The sequence below is a fragment of the Pan troglodytes genome, chromosome 6 (assembly GCF_028858775.2).
Source record: "Pan troglodytes isolate AG18354 chromosome 6, NHGRI_mPanTro3-v2.0_pri, whole genome shotgun sequence".
NCBI lineage: Eukaryota > Metazoa > Chordata > Mammalia > Primates > Hominidae > Pan > Pan troglodytes.
The window spans coordinates 86,363,021-86,378,134 of NC_072404.2; the positions used below are offsets into that span (position 1 = coordinate 86,363,021).

General features: G+C 57.1%; 1 protein-coding gene across 7 annotated transcripts in view; it reads left to right on the forward strand.

Annotated features, from left to right (window-relative positions):
• The window catches only part of LOC747633 (probable E3 ubiquitin-protein ligase DTX2), a 147,841-nt gene that overhangs the window by 104,986 nt on the left and 27,741 nt on the right, over positions 1–15,114 (forward strand). For 2 of the 7 annotated variants that reach the window (XR_010158555.1, XR_010158553.1), the window contains 8 exons: positions 2,590–2,717; positions 3,468–3,534; positions 4,480–4,592; positions 7,190–7,306; positions 9,312–9,391; positions 11,118–11,198; positions 11,990–12,054; positions 12,299–13,233. The exons of 2 other annotated variants lie outside the window; for them this stretch is intronic. The gene's annotated coding sequence lies outside the window, so the exon portion shown is untranslated. Of the gene's footprint in view, positions 1–2,589; positions 2,718–3,467; positions 3,535–4,479; positions 4,593–7,189; positions 7,307–9,311; positions 9,396–10,079; positions 10,137–11,117; positions 11,199–11,989; positions 12,055–12,298; positions 13,234–15,114 lie in introns of those variants that run through there. 3 more of the 7 variants (XR_010158554.1, XR_008536434.2, XR_008536441.2) reach the window with 3 other exon arrangements.

Here is a 15,114-nt window from a genome sequence, read left to right on the forward strand (position 1 = left end):
GATAGCAGGCCACCAGCTGGGAACTGGGGCAGCCTAGGATAGAGGGTTTGCAGCCAGGGTGCTCACACCTGCACAGAATGTCACCTATATACACGGCAGGACTGTGTGCCCACCCCTGCAGTAGCAGACACAGGAACAAGTGCACGGGGACCAGGCCCACGCACCCCATCATCTCCCTGGTGCCCACGGATGGTGCTGGGAGCTGCAAGTTGCTGCCACCCCAGGAACCTGACCAAGACCACACTGGGGTGGTCACAGACTGGGGGCAGATAAAACAGGCAGTGCAAGGAATCATCTCAGCAGCTTTTTATCCACCCCTCTTGCCAGGCACACACCTCCAGGGAAAAGGGCTCACTCTGGCCGGGCAAAAGTCACCTCTGCAAAGGTTCTCCATCTCAGCCCTGTCTCTCTGTCCCCCGGGCCCTCATCCCTGAGGTGGAATGTGGCTTCCCTGAGCCCTGTTGGAGCTTAACGCCCTCTTTTTATCCCAGGAGTCTGTCCCCATGGTCCCAGCACGGTTCTTGGATGTGCTCCTGTTTGTGGCCAAACTGAAGCATCCCCTCCCTTGGTCCAGGACCTTCACCTCTATTAATGTGACCCAAGGCCCCATTAGCTTTCTGGTGGCTTCCTCTCCCTACATCTCACAACCGCTGTCCACCTCCCATCCTAAGCATGAGTGGCCGTCTCTGCCATCCCACCCCACAGGCCAGGACCCAAGGACTCTGTACTCAGGCCAGGAGGGCATGGTATTTATCGTCTCTCTGGACCTCTCCCCTTTGGGGTCTCATTAAAGTCCCTGCAGGTGGCCCAGGGCCAGCCCCAACCCTGCCTCCAACAGTCCTCCCTCCAAGGCCGGGTCCTGCCTTCAGGTCCTGCCTCTTCCCTCATCCCCTCCTCACTTCCACAGATACCACCTTCCTGCCAGGGACCCAGGGGCTCAGTGAATGTCTGAAGGAAGAAATCCATTTAGGGGCCCAGTGCGGTGGCTCACACCTCTAATCCCAGCACATTGGGAGGTTGAGGCGGACAGATCACTTGAGGTTGAGACCAACCTGGACAACATTGCTAAACCCCGTCTCTACTGAAAATACAAAAATTAACTGGGCATGGTGGCAGGTGCCTGTAATCCCAGCTACTCAGGAGGTTGAGGCAGGAAAATTGCTTGAACCTTGGAGGCGGAGGTTGCAGTGAGCCGAGATGGAGCCACTGCACTCCAGCCTGGGTGACTGAGTGAGACTCTGTCTCAATAAAATAAAATAAAATAAATCCATTCGGGGCCTGAACGAGGCAAGAGTCTGGTGTGGGCAAGGGCTTAGACAGAGCTGGGGGTGGATGCCTTGGGTTTGGTCCCAGGTCGGGAAGCCTCCGTTCTTTGACTGTAAAATGTGAATCGTCTTTTCTGACTCATCTTTAAGGACTTGGTGTGCAGTGGGAACCCAGGAGCATGTGGGGGTGAGGCTGGGCTGCCCCATCCTGGCCCAGGACACTGAGCCCAGCCAGGGCAGATATGACAGCCGGTCAGCAGGCCACGCAGTCAGGGATGAGTCCACGGAGGAGGCCGCACATACCATTTCCCTGGCACTGCCCACAGCCTGCGGCCTTTGTGCCTTTCTGAGGCCACAGTGCCCCCTGGCGGCTGTGCAGCCTACCCCAAAGGACAGCGTCCTGGGTCTCAGGCCTCAGTCTCCCTCTCTGCGGCCCCAACAGCTCACCCTAAACAAGGTTTATTGTCACCATGTTACATGTCACCATTTGGGACCAGAAAGGGGGATCCAGTGGCCCTGAGCCGCACAGTCAACCAGAAACAGGGCCAAACCTCACCCTCAGGGCTGCCTGGCTCCTGGGTCACTGAAGTCCTGCCTGGCAATGCGTGCTTGGGTCTGGGTCCCTTCCCCAATGTCTCTCACCCTCCTGCAGGGCAGGAAAGTCACAGTTTGGATGCTTTGTTATAAAGATGACCCTGGCACCTGGAGGAGGGAGAGACAGACAGGGCTGTGGGTCGGGGGACTCCTTGGGGACCACGCTGCCCCCACCACTGCAGCTGGAGCCTCTGTTGGGGGCGGGACCAAGCACCTCTGTTGTCAGCCCAGAGGTGGGACCCCTACGCGCCCCACTGCAGCCCCGCAGCTTTCTCTGCCTCTCCTACCCCCAGGCTTCCCACTGGACATTATCCCAGAACATCAGCTAGGAAGCAACTTGAGCCTCCTTGCCCCTGCCTGACAAGCAAAGTGAGGCCCGGAGAGGGAAAGGGGCTGGCCAGGGCCCCCCAAACAGCCGTGGGCAGAGCCACGTTGCACCGGTTTCTCCTAATCCCTGACCTGAGCTCCTTCTCCTACCCAGGGGATTTCATCAATCCAGAGAGTGCTTGGGGCCAGGAGTGCCTCTGACAGTCAGGGAGGGCTTCCTGGAGGAGGCCCTAGGTCTAATGGGGTCTTCTAGGCAGTGGTGAGTTGGGAGGGAATAGCCAGCACTCTCACAGCATCCAGGCAGCCCTGCTTCCAGACCGTGGGTTGGAGAGGCAGAACCAGGGGAGGGCACCAAGGGTCCCACCAGGCTCCCTCTGATGGCCATGTCTTCCTTTGGCCACAGGACGCTGTGCGGAGCTGCAAGTCCGTATCACTGAGGCTGTGGCCACAGCCACTGAGCAGAGAGAGATGATCACCCGCCTGGAGCAGCACCTGAGCATCATTCAGTCCATCCAGCGGCCCGATGCTGAGGTGAGCCCACCCCCCTGCCCCATGCCCATCTCGCTAGCTGCCCAACTGACTTAGCCTCTGCAAACACTGACTTCCCAGATTAGCCTGTGTATCAGGCAGCTGGTGACAACCCAGAAGGGCTGTCACCTAAAACCACTGGGTTCTCCCTGCTTACCCCATGAATACCACCCTGCCTCCGATTTGGGGTGACAGGCCATGGGGCAGAGGCCACAGGGCTTCCTAGCGGTAGCACAGAGGCCCGTCTTTCCAGGCACTGCCCTGAGAGCAGAGGCAGAGGCAAGGCCAGGACCATGCACCCATCTCCCAGCTAAAGGACCTGGAGCCCAGAGATCACAGCAGGCTGGGACATAAACAGCCCAGGGAGGGCATCTCCTCGCCCACCTCCCATTCTATAGAGTCCACAGTGGGACTCCGGGAGAGAAGTCTGGGCTGTCCCAGGTCACGTGGCAGGCTGGTTGCAGGGCCAGGGAGGCCCAGGTGTCTGATGCATGTCAAAGCTGAGTGGCTGCGAGGAGAGCTGCACTGCTGCTGAACTCTGGCCTCAGGAGTGACTCAGGGCCCAGCCGTCTCTTCTTTGGTAGCTCATGCCACGTGTCCAGGTCCGGGCCCTCCTGCAGCCAGCCTGCACCCCGGATGGCCCCACCCACTCCTTGCCACACCCACCCTGCCATTTGCCTTGGCCATGCTGAAAGGGAATATTCCGTGCCCATTGTGCGGAGGCACCTCCTCATCGCTTCCTGTCACCTGCAGGGTGCCGCTGAGCACCGCCTGGAGAAGATCCCAGAGCCCATCAAAGAGGCCACTGCCCTATTCTACGGTAAGGAGAGGCCTGACCCATGGGAGGAGGGGGGAGGAGGGAGGAGGAGGGAAGAGGAGACAAGTGATACCGCCTGAGAACACAGATCCCCAAAGAGTAGTCCCTTCCTCTAAAAAGGTCAGGCCCCCACGCCTGCAATGCAGCAGCAACCTTCAAAGTGTCGGGTAAGGCTAGGTGTGGTGGTGCACACCTATAGTCCCAGCTACTTTGGAGGCCGAGGTGGGAGGATCGCCTGAGCCCAGGAATTGGAGGCTGCAGTGAGCTATGATGGTGCCACTGCACTCCAGCCTGGGCCACAGACCGAGACCCTGTCTCTAAAAAACAAAAAGGTGAATGAGCCCTCAACCTGCCTTTCTGGATCTTAGACTGACACCCCCCACCTTGGGGCCCTGACCCTTCAGCCCTGCCGGTGGCCTGTGAAAGGCTGGTGAGTGGTGGTCAGCCAGGCCTCACTGCCAAAGTGCAGCCGGAGGTCCATGCAGTGAGGGGAAGGCAGCCTCCTTGGGTATTGAGGACAGAACCTGAGGCTGCTGGACTGGGATACTGGGGGTGTGCCCATGCCTCCCCAGTTCCCCTCCTGCCCCTTTGCTTCCCCAGGGGATATAGGCCTAGTCTGACAGCTGCAAGGGTCTCAGATTCAAGGACAGAGTGACTGGGAGGGGAGTTCTGGGCCTGGCCCTCTGACAGCGCAGATGGGGGTGCTGGGCCCTTCCCCAGAGTGCGTATTGTCAGGTCAGCCCCTGCCATCCATTCTCACGCTCCCCGGTTCCCCTGGCTGTCCCCTCCCCTTCCCCGACCTGCCCAGCACCAGGGAGTCAGACACCATGTGGCTTCTACCCCATGGCATTTGGCAGAAATCCCCCAGGGCTGGGGGACCCACCCCAAAGGGCCGCCTGCTGGGTTCCACCTCCTGCCACCCCCAAGCCACCCTCCTCTACCTGCTAGGACCTGCAGCACCAGCCAGCGGTGCCCTCCCAGAGGGCCAGGTGGATTCACTGCTTTCCATCATCTCCAGCCAGAGGGAGCACTTCCGTGCCCGGAACCAGGAGCTTGAGGCCGTGAGTCACATCCTTCTCTCCCTGATGCTCCTTGGGCCCAAGGACACAGTTGGGGAACACACAGGCTTTCAGGAGAGAGATGCGGCACAGACCGTAAACCTCAGGGGGAAGAGATTTGTTCTGTGCAGTCAGGGAGGGCTTCCTGGAGGAGGTCATGCCACACTGGGCTTTGAAAGAAGACTCAGATGCTCACAGTAGAGGAGACACGGGGGCCAGTGAGCCAGAAGGGAGCATAGATCATTCCAGGCGAAACAAGTCGTCAGGCAAGTGCCCTCTTGCCAGGCTGGGGGGCGTGGCCTTCAATCTGCAGGGAGGGGCACCAAGGAAGGATTTAAGCCAGGCAGTGGCACTGCAAGAATGCAGGGTGAGCCAGGTGCGGTGGCTCACACCTGTAATCCCAACACTTTGGGAGGCTGAGGCAAGTGGATCACTTGAGGTTGGGAGTTTGAGACCAGCCTGGCCAACATGGTGAAACCCCGTCTCTACTAAAAATACAAAAATTAGCCGGGCATGGTGGCGGGTACCTGTAGTCCCAGCTACTTGGGAGGCTGAGGCAGGAGGATCGCTTGAACCTGGGAGGTAGAGGTTGCAGTAAGCTGATGAGATCGTGCCACTGCACTCCAGCCTGTGTGACAGAGCAAGACTCCATCTCAAAAAAAAAAAAAAAAAAAAAAATCCTTCCTTTTTAAGGCTGAATAATATTTTATTGTGCATATAGACCACATTTTGTTTATCCATTCACCTATTCATTTACATTGCTTCCACCTTTTGGCTGTGGCGAATAATTCTGCTGTGAACATGGGTGTATAAATATCTCTCCAAGTCTCTGCCTTCAATTCTTTTGGGTATCTACCCAGAAGTGGAATTACTAGATCCTATGGTAATTCTATGTTTAACGTTTTTAGAGGAAGCGTCATACTGCCATATACTTTTTTGTACTGCTCAAGTTTTGGTTGTGTTTGTTTTTTGAGATGGAGTCCCGCTGTCTTGCCCAGGCTGGAGTGCAGTGGCACAATCCTGGCTCACTGCAACCTCCACCTCCTGGGTTCAAGCGATTCTTCTGCCTCAGCCTCCCGGATAGCTGAGATTACAGGCGTCTGCCATCACACCCAGCTAATTTGTGTATTTTTAGTAGAGACAGGGTTTCTCCATATTGGCCAGGCTGGTCTCGAACTCCTGACCTCAGGTGATCTGCCCACCTCAGCCTCCTAAAGTGCTGGGATTACAGGCGTGAGCCACCGCGCTGGCCACTGCTTGAATTTTGAATAGTGTGAAAGAAACACTTATTCAAGCATTTGAATAAATTGAAAACTGAGATTCCATTTCACGTTGCCTTTAGATTGGCAAATATTAAAACCACAGCGTGTGATTCCATGAATACGAACATTCGGTATAGGCAAATCCATAGAGACAAAAAAGAGACTGCCGGTTACCAGGCAGTAGGGGAGGAGGGAATGGGTAGTGACTGCTGGCAGGTTTGGGGTTTCTTATTGGGGTGATTTTAAATGTTCTGGAATTAGGTAGTGGGGATGGTTGCATAACATTGTGAATACAAATGACCGAACTGTACACTTTGAAATGCTGATGTTTATGTTATGGGTATTATATCTCAATAATAGTTTTTAAAAGGCTAATACCAATGACAAAAAAAAGTATAAAGAAATCTGACCAGGCATTGTGGCTCATGCCTGTAATCCCAGCACATTGGGAGGCCGAAGTGGGAAGATTGCTTGAGCCCAGGAGTTTGAGACCAGCCTGGGCAACGCAGTGAGACCCCGACTCTGCAAAAATAAAAAAGTAGCTGGGCATGGTGGTGTGAGCCTATAGTCCCAGCTACCTGGGAGGCTGAGATGGGAGGATCGCTTGAGTCGGGAGGCTGAGGCTGCAGTGAGCTCTGGTCATGCCACTTTATTCTAGCCTGGGTGATAGAGCAAGACCCTGTCTCTAAAATATATAGACAGGGGCCAGGCGCAGCAGCTCATGCCTATAATCCCAACACTTTAGGAGGCAGAGATGGGTGGATCACCTGAGATCAGGAGTTCGAGACCAGCCTGAACAAAATGGTAAAACCCTGTCTTTACTAAATACAAAAAAACTAGCCAGGCATGGTGGCACATGCCTGTAATCCCAGCTACTTGGGAGGCTGAGGCAGGAGAATCACTTGAACCTGGGAGGCAGAGGTTGCAGTGAGCCGAGATTGATTGCGTCATTGCACTCTAGCCTGGGCAACAAGAACGAAACTCCATATCAAAAAAATAATAAAAATAAAAATAAAAAATAAAATAAAATATATAGACAGGGTCTTGCTCTGTCATATATTAAGGTTGATGCAAATGTAATCATGGTGTTTGCCATTACTTTTAAGGGCAAAAACCACGATTACATTTGCAGCAACGTAATACATATGAAGAAACCTGACCCAAGATCCCTGACTTCTGCCTGTGGTGGGGCCACAGTGGGAGAAGGGGCAGCTTTACAGAGTCAGGCAGGTCAAGGAGAAGGCTGTGGGCACAGAAGGGGCTCCAGGTAGATGGAGCAGCACCTGTGCCAGCACGGAGGCCTCTCCCCCACCCCTTTCCTTGCCCCTCCCCCCACAGGAGAACCACCTGGCCCAGCACACCCTCCAGGCCCTGCAGAGTGAGCTGGACAGCCTGCGCGCCGACAACATCAAGCTATTTGAGAAGATCAAGTTCCTGCAGAGCTACCCTGGCCGGGTGAGGGCCCTCCCCTGGCCTCAGCTCCAGGTGGACCAGGCAGGGAGAGAGGCCGATCGGGGCTCTGGAGATGGGAGGGTCGGGGACCAAGACCTGCTGGGCAGCACTGGGCCCCAGAGGCCCCCTGAGGCCTTCCGACATCTCCCCACCCACCCACCTGCCTGCTAGCTGCCCTCCCTAAGCCGGGAGAAGCTCACAGAGTGGAGCCCCTGTCCAGATTCATTCATAAAAACTGGCCAGAAGGACCAGGCACGGTGGCTCATGCCTGTCATCCCACCACTGTGGGAGGCCGAGGCAGGAGAATTGCCTGAGCTCAGAAGTTCGAGACCAGCCTGGCCAACATGGTGAAACCCCGTCTCTACTAAAAATACAAAAAAAGTATCCGGGCATGGTGGTGCACACCTGTAGTCCCAGCTACTCAGGAGGCTGAGGCAGGAGAATCGCTGGAACCCAGGAGGCGGAGGTTTCAGTGAGCCAAGATCACACCACTGCACTCCAGCCTGGGCAACAAGAGCGAAACTCCGTCTCAAAAACTAAACTAAACTACACTACACTACACTACACTACACTGCACTACACTACACTACTAAACTAAAAACTAAAAAAATAAAATAAATACAATAAATAAAATAAAATAAAATATAAAATAAAATAAATAAAATAAAAAAATAGTAAAGTAAAATAAAATAATAATAAATAAAATAAAATAAAATAAAATAGAAAAGAAAATACTAGCCAGAAGGGCCAGGCACAGTGGCTCATGCCTGTAATCCCAGCACCGTGAGAGGCCGAGGCGGGTGGAGTTTGAGACCAGCCTGGCCAACATAGTGAAACCCCATCTCTACTGAAAATACAAAAATTAGCCAGGCATCGTGGCACGTGCCTGTAGTCCCAGCTACTCAGGAGGCTGAGGTGGGAGGATCACTTGAGCCCAGGAGGTACAGGCTGCAGTGAGCTGAGATCCAGCCACTACACTCCAGCCCAGGTGACAGAGCAAGACCCTGCCTCCAAAAAATAAAAATAAATAGGCTGGGCATGGTGGCTCAGGCCTGTAATCCCAGCGGTTTGGGAGGCTGAGGCGGGCGGATCATTTGAGGTCAGGAGTTCCAGACCAGCCTGGCCAACATAGTGAAACCCCGTCTCTACTAAAAATATAAAAATTAGCTGGGCGTGGTGTCATGCACCTGTAATCTCAGCTACTCAGGCGGCTAAGGCAGGAGAATCGCTTGAACCTGAGAGGTGGAGGTTGCAGTGAGCCGAGGTCACACCATTGCACTCCAGCCTGGGCGACAGAGCGAAACTCTGTCTCAAATAAATAAATAAGCAATAATAAAAAATGTAAACAGAATTTGGTCCACACTCCAAAAAGCAACCAAGAGAGTGGATCAGAAACTCACTTGCCGAGTTTTTCTGGGCTAGGGAGGCCTGTGCGTGGCTTCTCTCAGCCCCCAGGCCTCCCAGGGACCACCCCGTGCCAGGAAACCCTTTCTATGAGTGAGAGAAGAGCGTGGGGCATAGTGGGGCAGGGATTCACCTCTCCCTCTTCCTTTGGGGCCCAGCAGCCCCCAGCCCTGTCCCCACCCATCAGAGCTGCTCCTTGGCCACCAGAGGGCACTCAGACTCTGCAAACCAGCCTGGCTCTGGGTGGCCAGCTGGGGGGCGTCTCCTCTCCCAGCTGCCTGCCTGCCCGCATGACCACCCCACACTCCCAGCAAACCCACCTTCCTGCAGCTGCACCCGGCCCTGCCTGGGCCTCAGTTTCCCATCTGTGCCTGGAGGCACTGTGGCCCTGACCCCATGGGTAACTCCATGCCCCTGTGGCAGGAGGCACCAGCCATATTCACGTTGTCACCCCAGCACCCTCTCCTCCCGCCTCTGGGATCTAGGGCTCCCTTCCCCACTTCCCTTTTTTGCAGATGAGGAAACTGAGGCTCCCCTGGGCTCCTGCCCTTCCCGCTGGGCCCCAAGGCACTGACTGGTTCTCTTCCCCTCCCTGTCTGTGCAGGGCAGCGGCAGTGATGACACGGAGCTGCGGTACTCGTCCCAGTACGAGGAGCGCCTGGACCCCTTCTCCTCCTTCAGCAAGTGGGTTTGTGAGCCCAGCCTGGGCAGGGGAGGGGAGGGGCATCAGCCCAGGGAAGCCCAGGGGTCCCCCCCATCACCTGCCCCCCATCCCTGAGCACTCGGCCTTCCCTGGCTCCCCTCCACCTGCCCTCGTCTGGGTGCTCTCGGCCAGCCTTGCCACGCCAGCCCTGCACACCCTGGCCCCTCAGGCCAGGAGCCCCCCCAAGACAGCCTCCCCACCGCTTCAGTGCAATGTAGGCCCAGGGCCCATTCAGGAACACCTGCCGATGGCTACCTGAGGGTGTGTGGCAGTGACTGGGTTAACCTGGAGTGCATTTGCGGGACAGGCAGACAAGGAAAAACCAGTTACAGCTCCCAGAGTCAGGCGATCCATTGTGGGGACCCCACCCCACAACTCCCCTCCCCCACCCAGACTGCAGAAGTTCTGCCCATGGAGAACTTTCCCATGGGCAGAATGGACGGCTGCAGAGGCGGGGAGGAGCTCTCACAGATGTCAGGGGAGTCCAGAATGTCACACTGAGTAGACTGTGCACCCAGGGAAGCCCCTGGCAGCACCCTGGCAGCCCCCTGGGGGTCTGCAAGAACAGCAGGCAGGGTGTCCTGTGGCTGGCCAGGCCCTGCTCTCTGCCACAAGCCAGGGCCTGTGAGGTCCTTTGGGGTCCTTTCCTGATTGTCCCTGCCTGTGCAGGAGTGGCAGAGGAAGTACCTGAGCTTGAGTCCCTGGGACAAGGCCACCCTCAGCATGGTGAGTCCCTGCCCCTACCCACCCCCTCCCTGGACAGGCCTGAGCCTCTGTCTCCAGGCACCTCTTCACCTGCCCTGCAGCCCAGGCTGGAGGAGCCACCTGCCCTGCCAAGAGTGGCTGTGTGATCTGGGACAGGGTCTCTCCCCTTCCCGGGCAGATCCTCTGAGAGCATGGTTCACAGCATGGTTCTGAACTGGGCTATAGAGGGGGCATTCCTCAGAATTCCTGCAGCCTAGAGTCAGACATGGTGGCTCACACCTGTCATCCCAGCACTTTGGGAGGTGGGAGGATTGCTTGAGCCCAGGAGTTCGAGACCAGCCTGGGCAACACAGTAAGATCCTGTCTCTACAAAAAATAAAATTAGCCAGGCGCAGTGGTGTGCACCTGTAGTCCCAGCTACTCAGGAGGCTGACGGAGGAGGATCACTTGAGCCTAGAAAGTCAATGCTACAGTGAGCTGTGACCACTACATTCCAGCCTGGGCAACCTTGTCTCAAAAAAAACGTTTTTAAAGAATTCCAGTGGCCGGGCACAGCAGCTCACGCCTGTAATCTCAGCACTTTGGGAGGCCAAGTTGGGCGGATCACCTGAGGTCTGGAGTTCGAGACCAGCCTGGCCAACATAGTGAAACCCTATCTCTAGCAAAAATACAAAAATTAGCTGGGCGTGGTGGTGCACGCCTGTAATCCCAGCTACTCAGGAGGCTGAGGCAGGAGAATCACTTGAACCCAGGAGGTGGAGGTTGCAGTGAGCCAAGATCACACCACTGCACTCCAGCCTGGGCGACAGAGGGAGACTCCGTCTCAAAAAAAAAAGAATTCCAGCAGCCCATGTCCCTGGCCCATAATGATGGAATAGGGGCCCCAGCTTCCTGTCCCTTCCCTCCCCTTGCCACCCTAGGGCCCTTTCTGTGAAGCCCAGGCAGCCCTGCAGGGGTGGGTGAGGCCGGCCCCATCCCCACTCACCCCCTCCTTGCTCCCAGGGGCGTCTGGTTCTCTCCAACAAGATGGCGTGCACCATCGGCTTCTTCTACACACTGTTCCTGCACTGCCTGGTCTTCCTGGTGAGTGTGCACACGGGCGGGCCAGAGGCACATTCACCACCCCCAGCCCTGACCTCCAGGGCAGCAGGGGCCTGTTACGGTGGCCTGGCCCCTGGGCCTACCCCAAGCTGCATCTCTAGCTTGCGGCCATGCCTCTCCCCTTCGAGAGCCTTGGCCCACCCCAGGGACGAGAAGGACCCACCCCATTGGGACCTCTGGCCAGGGCACCAGCCGGGCCACTCCGTGAAAGAGGCCTGGCTGATCACATCTGGGACTGGTCCCGGACGGACTTCATAGGAAGAAGGGATGGAGTGGGAAGGGAGCAGGTCTAATGAACTCCACCAAGGGACAGTCACGAAGACTGCACAGAGAAGGGGCGTCTTGAACTAACCTCCCCAGCTGTGGAGGTGGCGTTCTAGTTAGCGGATAAGGGCCTCCATGTCTGCCAAGTTGGGGGAGAAGAGGGGTGGAAGGCTGTGTCTCTGGAAGGATCCAGCCTTGGGGACTCCTGTCCCCAGCACAGTCAAGATGGCCCCTACAGAGCTAACCTGGGCTCAAGTTCTGACCCCAGGGTCCAGCGGCTCCTGGCCCTTCCAAGGGTTGGCCCACAGTATTAGAGGAGGTGCCTCCGTGTCTGGGCCCATCTGATCATCTGCAGAAACAGTGGGTGCAGGAACATGTCTAAGGCCCACCCGCCCCGGAGTCTGGGGCTCGAGAACCTTTATGTTCCAGGCCAGGCCCAGGGGCCATGGGTGGGCTGCAGGGGTGGCCTTGAGGCGAACGGGCAGCTCACCGTGTCTCCACCTGGACAGGTGCTCTACAAGCTGGCATGGAGCAAGAGCATGGAGAGGGACTGTGCCACCTTCTGCGCCAAGAAGTGAGGACCCCCACTTGGGCCCCCCCTCAGCCCCACAGCGAGCTCCCAGCACCCCCACAACACCCCCGAGTTCCTGCCTCATGTCCCCCACTCCTTAGCCCTCCATCACAGCCCCCCATTCTGGCCCTCCCCCTACCCCTACTCCCGGTATCCACTACCCCCTAGCCCCACCCCATCACATGGTACACACCCCCCTTCCCCAATACACACACTCGGCCTCAGCAAAGCTTCCCGTGTCCCCCAGGTTCGCTGACCACCTGCACAAGTTCCACGAGAATGACAACGGGGCTGCGGCTGGTGACTTGTGGCAGTGATACCCCGGGGCCTCCCCCGTGACAGTGACGGCTGCGCCTCCACCCCGACTGCTCAGTGCATCTAATCAGACTCCCCTGAAGAATTCCCCCATGGAAACTGCCCTTATCCGCTGTCCAGCAGCTGCCAGAGGCCCCAGGTCACCTCGGGTCCCCTTGAAAAAATGTCTCGGTCACATCAGGCCCGCTAGGTCCAGACAGCGAGCCCCCAATGCCCGGCCAGGCTAAGCCGCAGAGACCCTCTCAGCCCCCACCTCAGGTTAGGGCTCTGCCCGCAGCCTGACCTCTAGCCCTGGTGGCAGAGGTCCCTCAGCTGCGAGGCTGATTGGGTGACCACCGATTCCAGCTGCGGTTAATCCAGCTTGGGCCTGTCTGCACTGCGATCCTCTTGGGCTCTCCTAGGATCCCCCCATGCCCCGTAAGAGGTGGAAGACGCTTCCTTCCAGGACAGCAGGCTTTGAGTCCAGCACCCCCAGCCTGCCTTTGCCACCGGCCCCACCCTGCAGAGTATATGAGGCTTGACAGAGTCTGCCCCCTCCCCCACTGCACCCCAAGAGAGAGAGCCCTAGCCAGCGGAACAGTTTCTATTACCCCCTCCCTGCCCCCAGACCCATGTGATTTCTGCTTTCTTCTTTAGCAAGATATTCTGGTTTCTAGATAAGGAAGAGTCTCTAATGAGCCCCCGAGCCCCAGTCTCTTCAGACTCATGGATTGGTCTGAGGGGTCTGAACGTCTCCTAGCCAATCAGAACTGGCTGTGGACCACCCTAGCACGGCCACCTCTCAGGGCCACTGGCAGGCCTTCCTGAGTTAGATTTGTAGTTGCATATTTAGCTTTGCACATTTGAAATAAACCACGGTTGCAGCCACCCTGGTGCCCTGTGCTCTGGGACGCTGGAGGGACTGGAGGCTGGTGGGGATGCCTGCGGTGCCACCCCTGGGAGCTGGGGCTGGCCTCACAGCTGGGCACACAGAACATTCCTCCCCCTCTTCTCATCTCCAGGAATTCCATGAGTACGTTCAGAGCTCTGCTGAAACCCAGATCCAGTGTCCGAGTGCTTTTGAGAGGACAAGTAGCACCACCAAAAAGGGAAACCCATTCCTTTATTCAAAAACCACCCGGGGCCAGGCGCGGTGGCTCACACCTGTAATCCCAGCGCTTTGGGAGGCCGAGGCAGGTGGATCACTTGAGGTCAGGAGTTCGTGGCCAGCCTGGCCAACATGGTGAAACCCCGTCTCTACCAAAAAAATACAAAAATTAGCTGGGCTTGGTGGCGCATGCCTGTAATCCCAGCCACTCAGGAGGGTGAGGCAGGAGAATCGTTTGAACCCAGGAGGCGGAGGTTGCAGTGAGCTGAGATCGTGCCAGTGCACTCCAGCCTGGGAAACAGAGTGAGACTCCATCTCAAAAAAAAAAAAAAAAAACCACCTGTCGGGCTGTGGTTGGGTGTATGACGTGTCTTAGTCCACGTCAGTTCCTGGGGAATCTCTGCTTCCCTTTCTGTGCTCCCCTTTCCCATGGGCCCCCGCCTGCCAGGGGCTGCAAAGCCCGTGCCCATCAATCCCCCTGTGCACCAGCCTCGCATGGGAACCCCCCGAGACACAGGTTCTGGGCCACCTCACCTCCAGCCCAGCCTCAGATAGAGGAGCGCATTCTCTGGGTCTGGAGTGGGTGCATTAAGCCAGTCCAGCTGTCACAAGACTGGCTGCAAACCCAGGTCCCCCACTGCAGCCCACCAGGCCAGGGTCCCCTGTGCTACCTCTGTCTCCATTTTAGTTCTGAACAGTCTAAAGCGTGTGTATCCAGGGGCCTTTCTTTGGGGTCCCAGTCCCAGCACCCCTCATCTCCCCCATGAGGACTTCTTCCAAGCCCCTCAAGCCTCCTGCCCTCAGGGACCCAGGATGGACCTTTCCTCCCTGACCCTCATTCCTATCCCCAGCGAGGTGACAGCTGCTCTTGGCCAACCACGCCCCCTCCACCCCCACAGCCACTTCTACATCTCCATCAGTTCCTCCTTGTGGGTCCGAGGCGCTCTGCTGCCGGCCCCTCCTCACTTCTTCCTCCCTGGGGATGGATCCAAGCTATTGTCCTGCCCATGGCTTCCCATCTCAGGACCCTCTCTGGCCGCTATCATCCCAGCAGTGGAGTTCAGCCCACTACTCTGAACCAGGTTAGTCCACCGCGGGGTCAGGCTCTCCCCTCTCCCGGGAGGGTGGAGACCACAACCAGGCCATGTATGGAGCTTCCCTTTCTCCCACGCTCGGGCACCCCCTCCTCCCCCTTCCCGGCCTCATTCATAGGTGTCCTGGTTCCCAACCAGGCGTGCAGGCCTGTGTGCAGCTCCGATTGAGGGCTGGCCCACTGCCGAAGCTTTCATTAAAGTGTCTGCTGGCCTGGTCCTGCGGAGGGAACAGAGCCGAGATGTGGGGCAGGGAAGGGGTCTGCCTGTCTTCTGTGCCCCCGTGGAGGGCAGCACCGGGGTTTTGGGCAGCAGGTGAAGGCTCTGTCCCCTCCACCTTCAACTCTGGAAGCCCCACCTTTCCATCCTTAAGAAGGGTTTGATAAAAACCCTTGTCTGTAAATTAGAGATGGGAAATGGCTCTGGGAAAAGTCAGAGGTCAGTTTGGGCCCGGGAGGGCGACAGATGGAGGCAGCTCCGGCTGGCAAGGAGACCAGGACAGAACTGCCAGAGGTGGGGGCAGGGGACAAGGAGGGAGATGAGGGGAGAAGACACCCAGGGGTCCCCCCC